This window comes from Rattus norvegicus, chromosome 5 (genome assembly GCF_021556685.1).
Source record: "Rattus norvegicus strain SHRSP/BbbUtx chromosome 5, alternate assembly SHRSP_T2T, whole genome shotgun sequence".
Taxonomy (NCBI): domain Eukaryota; kingdom Metazoa; phylum Chordata; class Mammalia; order Rodentia; family Muridae; genus Rattus; species Rattus norvegicus.
The window spans coordinates 137,151,433-137,164,054 of record NC_141538.1 but is presented as its reverse complement, the minus strand read 5'-3'; the positions used below and the strand labels follow the sequence as shown (position 1 = coordinate 137,164,054).

Below are 12,622 nucleotides of genomic sequence, written 5' to 3'. Positions count from 1 at the left end.
TGTGATCCAGGTGCACACCGGATATCCCATTCCTCAATTCCCTGCAAAGCAAAGGTCAAGAGGCTGGTTCTAGCACAGAGCAGGCTACAGCATAAGAGCAGGGTAGGAGTTTTCTGTACAGGACAGAGGACTCAACAGTTTCTCAGTTTGTGTCCTCCAGAGAGCAGACACCATGTTCTCCCAGTTTGTGTCTTACAGAGAAAAGACACCATGTTTTCGGAACTCTAACACTCTGGCTTGATTTTCAATGCTTCACTTTATTCTCAACCACGAGGCAGCCACACACTAACTTCCGACACGGGACATCACATGATTTCTCCGGCATGCTCCAAGGCAGACCCAGCTCTCCTGGAGTTTGCAGTCCTCAGCTTTCAGACGTTAAAGCTTTCACCGCAGCCACAGGTTCCCTTGATGTTGGGGTTGTTGAACACAAACTCACTGGACAGTTTGTCTTCCACATAGTCTATCTCTGTGCCTAACAGGGTTAGCTGGGCTTTCTTCTCGATGAACACTCAGACTCTGTCTTGAATAACTTCATCAGCACCTCCTTTTGTCTTTGTATACTCCAGGCTGTAAGAGAGGCCGTTACAGCTCCTGGTCCGAATGCCCACTTTCAGACCCACATGCTCAGGCTTCTCTTTAAGAAGTTGTTTTATCTTGTTCACAGCAGAAGGGGTCAGTGCGAGCGCCGCCCGCGTGGGTTGCAGTTTTCTCTTGCTCACGGCCCGCGCGTCGGCGCAGACCAACAACGCCGACATGTCCACGTCGCAGCGCTGGCAGCCTCGGGCTGGAGCATGGGGCCTCAGCTTCTCTCCATGGACACGGCTTTATTCATTTTTACATTCCAGATTTTATTCCCCTCCCGGTTCACCCCCAGATTATTCCACATCTCACACTTCCCCCCAACTCTGGAACTACCCACGAGCAGTCTTGAAAAGGATGTCGCCATCCCACCCACCCAACAAGGCCTCTAAACTTCCTGGGGCCTCCAGTCTTTGAGGGTTAGGTGCATCTTCTCTGACTGATCCCAGACTGGGTGTCCTCTGCTGTCTATGGGTTGGAGGCCTCAGCTCAGATGGTGTATGCTGACTAATTGGTGATCCAGTGTCTAAGAGATCTCAAGGGTCCAGATTTATTGAGACTGCTGGTCCTCCTACGGGGTTGCCCTCCTCTTAGCTTCTTCCAGTTTTTCTCTAATTCAATCAGAGGTGTCAGCAGCTTCTGTCCCTTGGTTGGGGGCACATATCTGCATCTGATCCTTTCAGATTCTCTTTAGGTCTTTTGGAGATCAGTCCTGGTAGGTCCCTTTTTGTGACCACAACCTAATGGCATAATGTTTCAGAAATGGGGTCAGGTCTTGGGGCCTCTCATTGAACTGGATCCCACTTTGGGCCTGTTACTCGATCTTCTTTTCCTCAGGCTCTTCTCCATTTCCATCCCTGCATTTCTTTCAGACACAAAGAATTATGGGTCAGAGCATGGGCTGTGGGATAGCAACCCCATCCTTCACTTGATGGCCTTTCTCTCTGCTGGAGGTGGATTCAATAAGTTCCCTCTCTGGACTGTAGGCCCTTTCATCTAGGGTCCCCTTCCTTTGAGTCCTGAGAGTCTCCAAATTCCCAGGTCACTAGTACATTCTAGATAGTCTTCCAAACCTCCTTCCTCCCGAGGTTGCCCGTTTGTTTGCTTATTTTAAACAAACATTGATTTATTGTATTTATATAAGCACACTGTAGCTGTCTTCACACACACCTGAAGAGGGCATCAAATTCTATTACAGATTGTTGTGAGCCATGTAATGATGTTGTTTGGAAGTGAACTCAGGAACTCTGGAGGAACAGTTCAGGCTCTCAACCACTGAGCCATCACTACAGCCATTGAGGCTTTTTTGTTTTTTGTTTTTTTTTACTGCCCCTTTAGTTGATGTGATTGTCCATTGGTCACGTGGAAAATTTGACACTTGAAGTGCTGATCCCCAATGTGCTTTCTCACATGTCCGTCAAGCTCATCTGAGCGAGAGAACGTCCATGTGCATCTGGAGCATTTGTAGGGCTTCTCCCCTGGATAAGAGAGAAAGAGATGCTTGTTACACTCAGGGGAAGATGGGACGGCATCCTGACAGTGATGGAGCACAAGGTTCAACAAGGTGGATGGAGAGGACACTGAGGTATGCAAAGGAGTAGCTGGACAGGAAGAGGAGTGGGACAGCTGAGGAGAACATGGAGAGACAGGGAGAAAGAAGGAACTGGAAAAGAGGGGGTAAGGAAGGGCTGACTAAGAAAGGCAATGAAGGCGTGAGTGAGAAGGAAGAGGGTCCAAGGACAGAGTCCCAACACAGAGAGAGCTGAGAGCCTGAAATGGACATCAGTCAATAGTTCTAGGTCCCTGGTGACTCAGGTGGCAGCATTTCTTGAACCTGGGTGTTCAAGAACAGTGTGAACAACACGGTGAGAACTCATCTCTGGGAAGGGGAGACCAGGGACCTCTACAAGGAAACGAGCTACTTTCCCACTTATCCCATCATGCAGTGCAAAGACATCACAGAAGACTGTAGCACAGCACACACTACCCTACAGCCTGGAGGATCAAGAAAACCTCACTACCCAATTCCAAACTTGACAGCCTTCCCCAGGGCATCCTCAGGGGCAGAGCTCCAGGATGTGGCAATAATTTAAAATAATGGCCAACCTTATACAGGGCTGGTCTGTGGTGACTTATCCCCCAAACGCCAAATCCAGACAGATCCTCACTCACCAGTGTGTTTGTGAATATGGCCTGTGAGGTGAGAAGACTTTGAAAAAGAATGTCCACAGTAATGGTAGATGTGGGACTTCCCTATGAATTGGGTTGGGGTCCTGAGGTCATTCTTCCTACGTGGGAGGTTTTCTGGTACCACATGGAAACTTTGACCATGTACCATATGGGAGATTGAAAAGTCTAAGACTGTGTTTCATAGGGCATCTGACTACTAACAAGGGACATCATCCATCCTGAATTACCAGTGTGGTCATCATTGGGGGTTGTTGTGTGGCCCCCATAGAAGTTTGGATTACCATCCGAGGATGTCATATGGTATCCCTAGAAGGTCTGTTCATCATTGGGGATTGTTTCTGAATTCCACAGAGAGTCTGAAAACCAATTATCTGAGACCAGGTGTAAGATACCTGAGTGCTGGGATTCATTGGCTGACCCTCATAGAAGGTATGGTCACTGAAGTGGGTTGTTTGATCCCTGTGGAGAATTGGGTTACCATCAGAGGGTGTTGCCTGCTTTCCATAGAATGTTGGCTCTTCACTGGCCGTGGTCTTCTCACTTCTATGGAGAGCCTGGATAGTATCAAAGGGCATTGTTGGACCCACACAGAGAGTCTTCTTAGAATCACTGTACAAGTTCTAAGACCCATAGAGAACCTGCTTAGAATCAAAAGGTATTGTCTGACCCCAGAGAGAATCTGGTTAGTATCAGAAGGCATTGTGTGACCCCCATAAAGAGTTTGTTTGAATCATGGGGCATTGTCTGACCACCATAGAGAGTCTGGTTAAAAACATGGATCATTGCTTGACCCCCAGAAGTTCTGGTTATTATCAAAAGGAATTGCCTGGATCCCAGTTTGAATTTGGTTAGAATCATGGGTCATTGTTTGATCCCCATAGAGAGCCTTGTTAGAATCATGGGGCATTGTTTGACCCCTATAGAGTATCTGTTCATTGCCACAGGCATTGTTTGACCCCCATAGAGAATCTGGTTAGTATCAAATGGCATTGTCTGACCCTCATAGAGAGTCTGGTTTCCATTGGGAACAGTCATTTGACTACTAGAGTAGGTCTGATTAGCACTGACAATTTTCATGTTATCTTTGTAGACATTCTGGTCACTCTAGGTTTTCCCCTGATTTCTATAGATTGTCTGGTCACCAATGGCAGTAGTCACCTGAATTCTATTGACATTCTGCTCACTATTGAAGGTCATCTTCTGATGCCCATATTAAGTCTGATCAGCATTCGAAGTCACCATCTGACCCCCAGTAATGACTGAACATTTTTCCAATGAGGAATGGTCACCACTGAGGCTCACCACAGGGCCCTCTTTAAGATTTGCTAGGTGATTATCACAAAGGGTGTTTATCTGGCTGTCTTCAATAGGGACTGTCACCTTGGTTCCAGTGGCTGCTGTGTTCTGGTATGCAGTGGATAAGGACTTGGTGTTATCCCTGACATAGGTCAGCTGGGCGCTTGCTGTGGATAGCATGAGGTCAACAGGCACAGCTTGTTGGTTTACAGGAAGAGCCTTAGCTGGCTCTGCGGGGTAGGTGTGCTAGGCCTTTTCTAGGGAGAGTTACTGGGACTGCCTGGGGAAGAGGAGAGTAGACACAGGTCATCACAGAGGAACGGCAGGAAGTCATGACTCTGGGCTGCCTTGCATGGCCGTCCTGTACAGGGGCTCAGAGAGGCTGGAAGGAAGACCTGAAGCTAAGCTGGAGCTCTGCCCTGTCCTGCCACGGCAGGAAGACTTGGAGAAACTCAAGAGCCTCAGATGTTTGGAGGATGGAGGTAAGCTGTTGTGGAACTGGATTTTCAGTTGTAAGAACCTAGGAAGAAAAATCAGAAGGCCAATCAAGGGAACCTTAATTCCTAGACCTCCCTCTGCCTTCTCCCAAATGCCAAACTAAACCACTCACCATCTTCCATTACTCAAAAGCACCTTTTAGATATTTTAGTAGAGAAATTGTTATAAGAGTAATTCAAGTTTTTGTGGAATTTTATACCATTTCACCCCATGACACCAGGACACAGGAGTCATGGCTGTCCCTAATTTAAGGAGAAACAGATCCATAGGAAGTACACTCTACTATAAAGCTACAAACACATGGAAAGACTGGAAACACAAAACAAAGAGCTAACATTATTTACAATGGGTGGGCGGGTTCTAGGAATAAAATAACTGAAAGATGGTAAGGTGCTCGGGTCCATCCTCGTCACAGGATCGGGGTTCTCACTGGAAGCAGGGATCTCTGGAAGCCGCCTGATAAATAATACACAGACTGGTTTTGGGGTACAAACTGACAGCCAATTTCAAGGCTAAAGTCAGTCTCTCTCTCTCTCTCTCTCTCTCTCTCTCTCTCTCTCTCTCTCTTTCTCTGTCTTTCTCTCTCTCTGTGTCTTTCTCTTTCTCTTGCAACTTGAGGGTACTCGAACTGCATTCTCTTGCGCACTCTGCTTTTTTATTATGGTTTTCTTTTCTGGACTCCCACACTCATGCACACCTCTGTTCATTACCCTTTCATTCTCACACACACTCTTCATCCACACCTCACAGTCTCTCCTCACTCACTCTTCCCATCTTCTCCTCATGCTCTCTCTCTCAGTCTCACATTTGTTCTCAGACTCTCTCTCTCATCGCTCCCTCATGCCCTCTCTCATTCACTCTTCAGTCAGTCTTCACATGCTCTTCCCATGCTCTCTCACTCGCTCTCACATTTTCTCCCTCATGTGCTCTCTCATTTACTCTCTCATTCACTCCCTCATGCCCTCTCTCATTCAGTCTTCACATGCTCTCATTTACTGTTCACATGTTCTGTAGCCTTTCTCTTGCCCCAGCCTTTTATTGATAATCCAAAAGCAGGTAGAAAAATACATTGTATAATCATTACCAAATCAAGTTCAAAAGAATACCTACATCCCACAAAGAACTAAGAATTACAATGGTTCCCCAAAGTTTCAAGCTTCCCCTATTCCCAGGCCTGTTGCCAAAATAATAATAATTGTAAACTTATCATTATTTAAACTTTAACTTTAACTTATTATACTTCAGAGCTCAGAGCTCAGAGCTCCGAGGTCAGCTACTTGCATTTTCCTGTGAAGCTCTAATGATAAATGACATGGGCAAAGCTGCCAGGCAGTGGCCAGAAAGAATCGAGTTAACCCTTAGCTCAGTGGTTCCGCTAGCTTTCTGTTCCTTACACACAATGACTCTTGTAAGAGTCCCAGCATTTTGACTTCATTTACTAGTATATAATTTTACATATTCTATACTTCCTTACCCAAGGAACCACTCTCAAATGTTATATAAAACTTAATTCCTAAATTGTATCTGGAGGTCCTTGATCCACTTGGACTTAAGCTTTGTACAGGGTGATAAGCATGGATAGATCTGCATTCTTCTACATGCTGACCTCCAGTTGAACCAGCACCATTTGCTGAAAATGCTATCTTTTTTCAATTGGATGGTTTTGGAGCTTTTGTCAAAAATCAAGTGCACATAGGTGTGTGGGTTCATTTCTGGGTGTTCAATTCTATTCCACTGGTCTATCTGCCGGTCTCTGTGCCAATACCATGCAGTTTTTACCACTATTGCTCTGTAATACTGCTTGAGTTCTAGGATAGCGATTCCCCCAGAAGTCCTTTTTATTGAGGATAGTTTTAGCTATCCTGGGTTTTTTGTTATTCCAGATGAATCTGCAAATTGTTCTGTCTAACTCTCTGAAGAATTGGATTGGAATTTTGATGGGGATTGCATTCAATCTGCTGATCGCTTTTGGTAAAGTGGCCATTCTTAGTATATTAACCCTGCCAATCCATAAGCATGGGAGATCTTTCCATCTTCTGAGATCTTCAATTTCTTTCTTCAGAGGCTTGAAGTTCTTATCATACAGATCTTCCACTTGCTTGGTTAAAGTCACACCGAGGTACGTTATATTATTTGGGACTATTATGAAGGGTGTCGTTTCCCTAATTTCTTTCTCCTCTTGTTTCTCTTTTGTGTAGAGGAAGGCTACTGATTTATCTGAGTTAATTTTATACCCAGCCACTTTGCTGAAGTTGTTTATCAGGTTTAGTAGTTCTCTGGTGGAACTTTTGGGATCACTTAAATATACTATCATATCATCTGCAAATAGTGATATTTTGACTTCTTCTTTTCCCATCTGTATCCCTTTGATCTGCTTTTGTTGTCTGATTGCTCTGGCTAGGACTTCGAGAACTATATTGAATAAGTAGGGAGAGAGTGGGCAGCCTTGTCTAGTCCCTGATTTTAGTGGGATTGCTTCGAGGTTCTCTCCATTTAATTTAATGTGAGCTACTGGTTTGCTGTATATGTCTTTTACTATGTTTAGGTATGGGCCTTCAATTCCTAATCTTTCCAGGACTTTTATCATGAAGGGGTGTTGAATTTTGTCAAATGCTTTCTCAGCATCTAATGAAATGATCGTATCTTCTTATCTTTGAGTTTGTTAATATAATGGATTAGGTTGATGGATTTTCGTATATTAAACCATCCCTGCATCCCTGGGATGAAGCCTACTTGATCACGATGGATGTTTGTTTTGATGTGCTCTCAGATTCGGTTTGCAAGGATTTTATTGAGTATTTTTGTGACGATATTCATAAGGGAAATTAGTCTGAAGTTCTCTTTCTTAGTTGGGTCTTTGTGTGGTTTAGGTAGAAGAGTAATTGTGGCTTCATAGGAGGAATTCGGTAGTGATCCATCTGTTTCAATTTTGTGGAATAGTTTGGATAATATTGGTATGAGGTCTTCTATGAAGGTCTGATAGAATTCTGCACTGAACCCGTCTGGACCTGGGCTCTTTGTGGTTGGGAGACCTTTAATGACTGCTTCTATTTCCTTAGGAGTTATGGGGTTGTTTAAATGGTTTATCTGTTCCTGATTCAACTTTTGTACCTGGTATCTGTCTAGGAAATTGTCCATTTCTCCAGATTTTCAAGTTTTCTTGAATATAGGTTTTGTAGTAGGACTTGATGATATTTTGAATTTCCTCTGACTCTGTTGTTATGTCTCCCTTTTCATTTCTGATTTTGTTAATTTGTACACACTCTCCGTATCCTCTGGTTAGTCTGGCTAAGGGTTTATGTATTGTGTTGATTTTCTCAAAGAACCAGCTTTTGTTTCTGTTGATTCTTTGTATAGTCCTTTTTGTTTGTACTTGGTTGATTTCAGCTCTGAGTTTGATTATTTCCTGCCTTCTACTCCTCCTGGGTGTGTTTGCTTCTTTTTGTTCTAGAGCTTTTGGGTGTGCCGTCAAGCTGCTGATGTATGCTCTCTCCTGTTTCTTTCTGCAGGCACTCAGAACTATGAGTTTTCCTCTTAGCACAGCTTTCATTGTGTCCCATAAGTTTGGGTATGCTGTACCTTTATTTTCAATAAATTCTAAGAAGTCTTTAATTTCTTTCTTTATTTCTTCCTTGACCAGGTTATCATTGAGTAGAGCATTGTTCAACTTCCATGTATATGTGGGCGTTCCCTTCTTGTTATTGAAGACCAGCTTTAGCCTGTGGTGGTGTGATAGGACGCATGGGATTATTTCTATCTTTCTGTATCTATTGACCAATTATATGGCCAATTTTGGAGAAAGTACCATGAGGTGGTGAGAAGAAGGTATATCCTTTTGTTTTAGGATAGAATGTTCTATAAATATCTGTTAAGTCCATTTGGTTCATGACTTCTCTAAGTCTGTCTATGTCTCTGTTTAATTTCTTATTCCATGATCTGCCCATTGATGAGAGTGGGGTGTTGAAATCTCCTATTATTATTGTGTGAGGTGCAATGTGTGCTTTGAGCTTTAGTGAGGTTTCTTTTACGTATGTAGGTGTCCTTGTATTTGGGGCATAGATATTTAGGATTGTGAGTTCAGTTTGGTGGATTTTTCCTTTGATGAATATGAAGTGTCCTTCCTTATCTTTTTTGATGACTTTTGGTTGAAAATCGATTTTATTGTATATTAGAATGGCTACTCCAGCTTGCTTCTTCAGACCATTTGCTTGGAAAGTTGTTTTCCAGCCTTTCACTCTGAGGTAGTGTCTGTCTTTGTCTCTGAGGTGTGTTTCCCTATTGGCAGCATAATGCAGGGTCCTCATTGCCTATCCAGTTTGATAATCTGTCTTTTTTTTTTTTTTGGTTCTTTTTTTCGGAGCTGGGGACTGAACCCAGGGCCTTGCGCTTCCTAGGCAAGTGCTCTACCACTAAGCTAAATCCCCAACCCCAATCTGTGTCTTTTTATTGGGGAATTGAGTCCACTGATGTTGAGAGATATTAAGGAATAATGATTATTGCTTTCTGTTATATTCATATTTGGATGTGAGATTATGTTTGTGTGCTTTTCTTCTCTTGGTTTTGTTGCCAAGACAATTAGTTTCTTGCTTTTTCTATGGTGTGGCTTGCCTCCTTGTGTTGGGCTTTACCATTTATTATCCTTTGTAGGGCTGGAGTTGTAGAAAGATATTGTGTAAATTTGATTTTGTCATGGATTATCTTGGTTTCTCCATCTATGTTGAGAGTTTTGCTGGATACAGTTACCTGGGCTGGTATTTGTATTCTCTTAGGGTCTGTATGACATCTGTCCAGGTTCTTTTGGCTTTCATAATCTCTGGTGCGAAGTCTGGTGTAATTCTGATAGGTTTGCCTTTATTTGTTACTTTACTTTTTTCCCTTACTGCTTTTAATATTTTTTTCTTTGTTTTGTGCATTTGGTGCTTTGACTATTATGCGACGGGAGGAGTTTCTTTTCTGGTCCAATCTATTTGGAGTTCTGTAGACTTCTTGTATGTTTATGGGCATCTCTTCCTTTAGGTTAGGGAAGTTTTCTTCTATGATTTTGTTGAAGATATTTACTGGTCCTTTGAGTTGGGAGTCTTCACTCTCTTCTATACCAATTATCCTTAGGGTTGATCTCCTCCTTGTGTCCTGGATTTTCTGTATGTTTTGGGCCAGTAGCTTTTTCCGTTTTACATTGTCTTTGACAGTTGTGTTAATGATTTCTATGGAATCTTCTGCTCCTGGGATTCTTTCTTCTATCTCTTGCATTCTGTTGTTGATGCTTGTATCTACCTTGTCTCTTCCTTTGGTTTTCTATATCCAGGGCTGTCTCCCTTTGTGCTTTCTTTATTGCTTCTATTTACATTTTTAATTCCTTCATCGGTTTGATTGTGTTTTCCTGTAATTCTTTCAGGGGTTTTTGTGTTTCCTCTCTATAGGCTTCTACTTGTTTACTTGTGTTTTCCTGCATTTCTCTAAGGGAGTTCTTTATGTCTTTCTTGAAGTCTCCATCATCATGGTCAAATGTGATTTTAAATCTAGATCTTGCTTTTCTGGTGTGTTTGGATATTCAGTGTTTGCTTTGGTGGGAGAATTGGGCTCTGATGATGCCATGTAGTCTTGGTTTCTCTTTCTTGGGTTCCTGGGCTTGCCTCTTGCCATCAGGTTGTCTCTGGTGTTACCATGTTCTACTATTTCTGACAGTGGCTAGAAGGTCTTATAGGCCTGTCTGTCAGGAGTCCTGTAGATCTGTTTTCCCGTTTTCTTCCAGCCACTTATGGGAACAGAGTGTTCTCCTTTCATGCATGTTCTCGTTCCTGTCTACTGGTTTTCAGCCTCTCTCCTGAGTCCACCAGGCAGGTCACTTCGAGAAGAAAAGTTCCTCCCACCTCTGGTCTTGGGCCTGAAATCACTCCTCAGGGCTGGGTTCCAGCTCTCCATGAGTGCAGTAACCAGAATGGCCTGCCCCTCCTTCTCTGGGGTCACTATGCACAGGGTCCCAGATGGCACTAGGTGTTTTCCTCTAGAGTAAGAAATATGGGGGTTGGGGATTTAGCTCAGTGGTAGAGCGCTTGCTTAGGAAGCGCAAGGCCCTGGGTTCGGTCCCCAGCTCCAAAAAAAAGAACCAAAAAAAAAAAAAAAAAAGAAATATGGCCAGAGTGTAGTCTCTTCTGGTTTCCCAGGTGTGTCTGTCCCTCAGAAGTTCTAGCTCTCCCTCCCACGGAATTTGTGTGCAGGGAGCTGTTTGACCGGGTCCCTTCAGATCCAGGCACAGTCTAGATCACAGGGTTCCTGCAGCTTGAGTGCTCCTATCTTCCTGTTCCCAGAGGCCCCATATAGTTTCCTCTTGGGCCAGGGATGTGGGCAAAGGTGGGCAGTCCTAACGGACTCTCCTGCCCTGCAGTCTTAGGAGTGCCCCCACTTCTAGGCAATGAATTCTCTCTCCCACAGGGTTTGGGAGCAGGGAACAGTGGGCCATCCTATGGCTATTTTCCTCCCTTTTAAGAACAGTGGGACCATCTGCATTTTCTCGTCCTTCTTCTTGAGCTTCCTGTGGTCTGAGGATTACATTTTGGATAATTCTAGCTTTTAGGCTAATATCCATTTATCAATGATTGCATACCATGTGTGTTTTTCTGTGATTGAGTAACCACACTCAGGATGATATTTCTAGTTCATTCCATTTGCCGATGAATTTCATGAAGTCGTTGTTTTTGCTAGCTGAATAGTACACTATTGTGTAGATGTACCACATTTTTTGAATCCTTTCCTCTGTTGAAGGGCATCTGGGTTCTTTCCAGCTTCTGGCTATTATAAATAAGGCTGCTAGGTACATAGTGGAGCATGTTTCTTTGTTATAAGTTGGAGCATCTTTTGGGTATATGCCCAAGAGAGGTATAGCTGGGTCCTCAGGTTGCGCAATGTTCAATTTTCTGAGTAACCTCCAGACTGATTTCCAGAGTGATTGTACCACTTTGCAATCCCACCAAGAATGGAGGACTTTTCCTCTTTGTCCACATCCTCACCAGCATCTGTTGTCACCTGAGTTTTTTATCTTAGCCATTCTGACTGTTGTGAGGTGGAATCTCAGGGTTGTTTTGATTTGTACTTCCCTGATGACTAAGGATGTTGAACACATCTTTAGGTGCTTTTTGGCCATTCTGTACCAAGTGAACCGCTGTGTGTGTTCAAGACACACAAACCCAGGAGCAATCTGGAACAGGACACACTGGTCTCTGCCTGCGCCTGGAAATCATAGGACCCATCGCTCTCTATACCCAATTCTCCTGGGGTAGAGACCTGAACTCAGAAGTGCAAAAAATCCTGTTAGCTCAGGGGAGACCTCCACTTCTGCTCACATTCCTGGTCCAAGAGGACCCTCCCTAGTGCTTCTGAATACAGGAATCTAGCTTCAGTCTGTGGCAGGATCTTTCTGCATTCTGCCTGCACCCAGAGCTGACAGCCAGTCACCATAGAGCTGACACACCTGAAACCAGAGGTAAGAACACCAATTCTGCTCCAAGGGACTCACCTGGAGCCCTCAGGCAAAGGAACCCGAGAGCACTCTAGGACAACACCCTTCTGCTTCCTGCCTGTTCTTGGAGTTCACCTGATCCGACAGCTCTCTACACCCAGAACCGACTGAGAAAAACAAGTCCACAGTTGTGCTGACATACAGGCTCACAAGAGTGTCAAACAACTGCCAGAGAGAGCAAGATCAGGTAACACCAGAGACATCCTATGGCGAGAATCACGGCCAGGAACCTAAGCACCCGAAACCGAGACTACTTGGCATCTTCAGAGCCCAGTTCTTTCACCAAATAAAATACTACATATCCCAGCACACCGGAAAAGCAAGGTTTGGGTTAAGATCACATGTCTTGATGATGATAGAAGACATAAATAACTCCCTTAAAGAAATACAGGACAAAACCGGTAAACAAGTAGAAGGCCTTAAAGAAGAACTCAAAAATGCCTTAAGAAAATGCAGGAAAACACAAGCAAATAGGTGAAAGAATTGAACAAAATCATCCAGGAGTTAAAAATGGAAATAGAAACAATAAAGAAATCACAA

At 43.8% G+C, this 12,622-nt stretch overlaps 1 pseudogene; it reads right to left on the bottom strand.

Moving 5' to 3' along the window:
* Positions 1-229: 229 nt before the first annotated feature.
* LOC148006002 (iron-sulfur cluster assembly 1 homolog, mitochondrial pseudogene) lies at positions 230-853 on the bottom strand (annotated as a pseudogene).
* Positions 854-12,622: the final 11,769 nt, after the last annotated feature.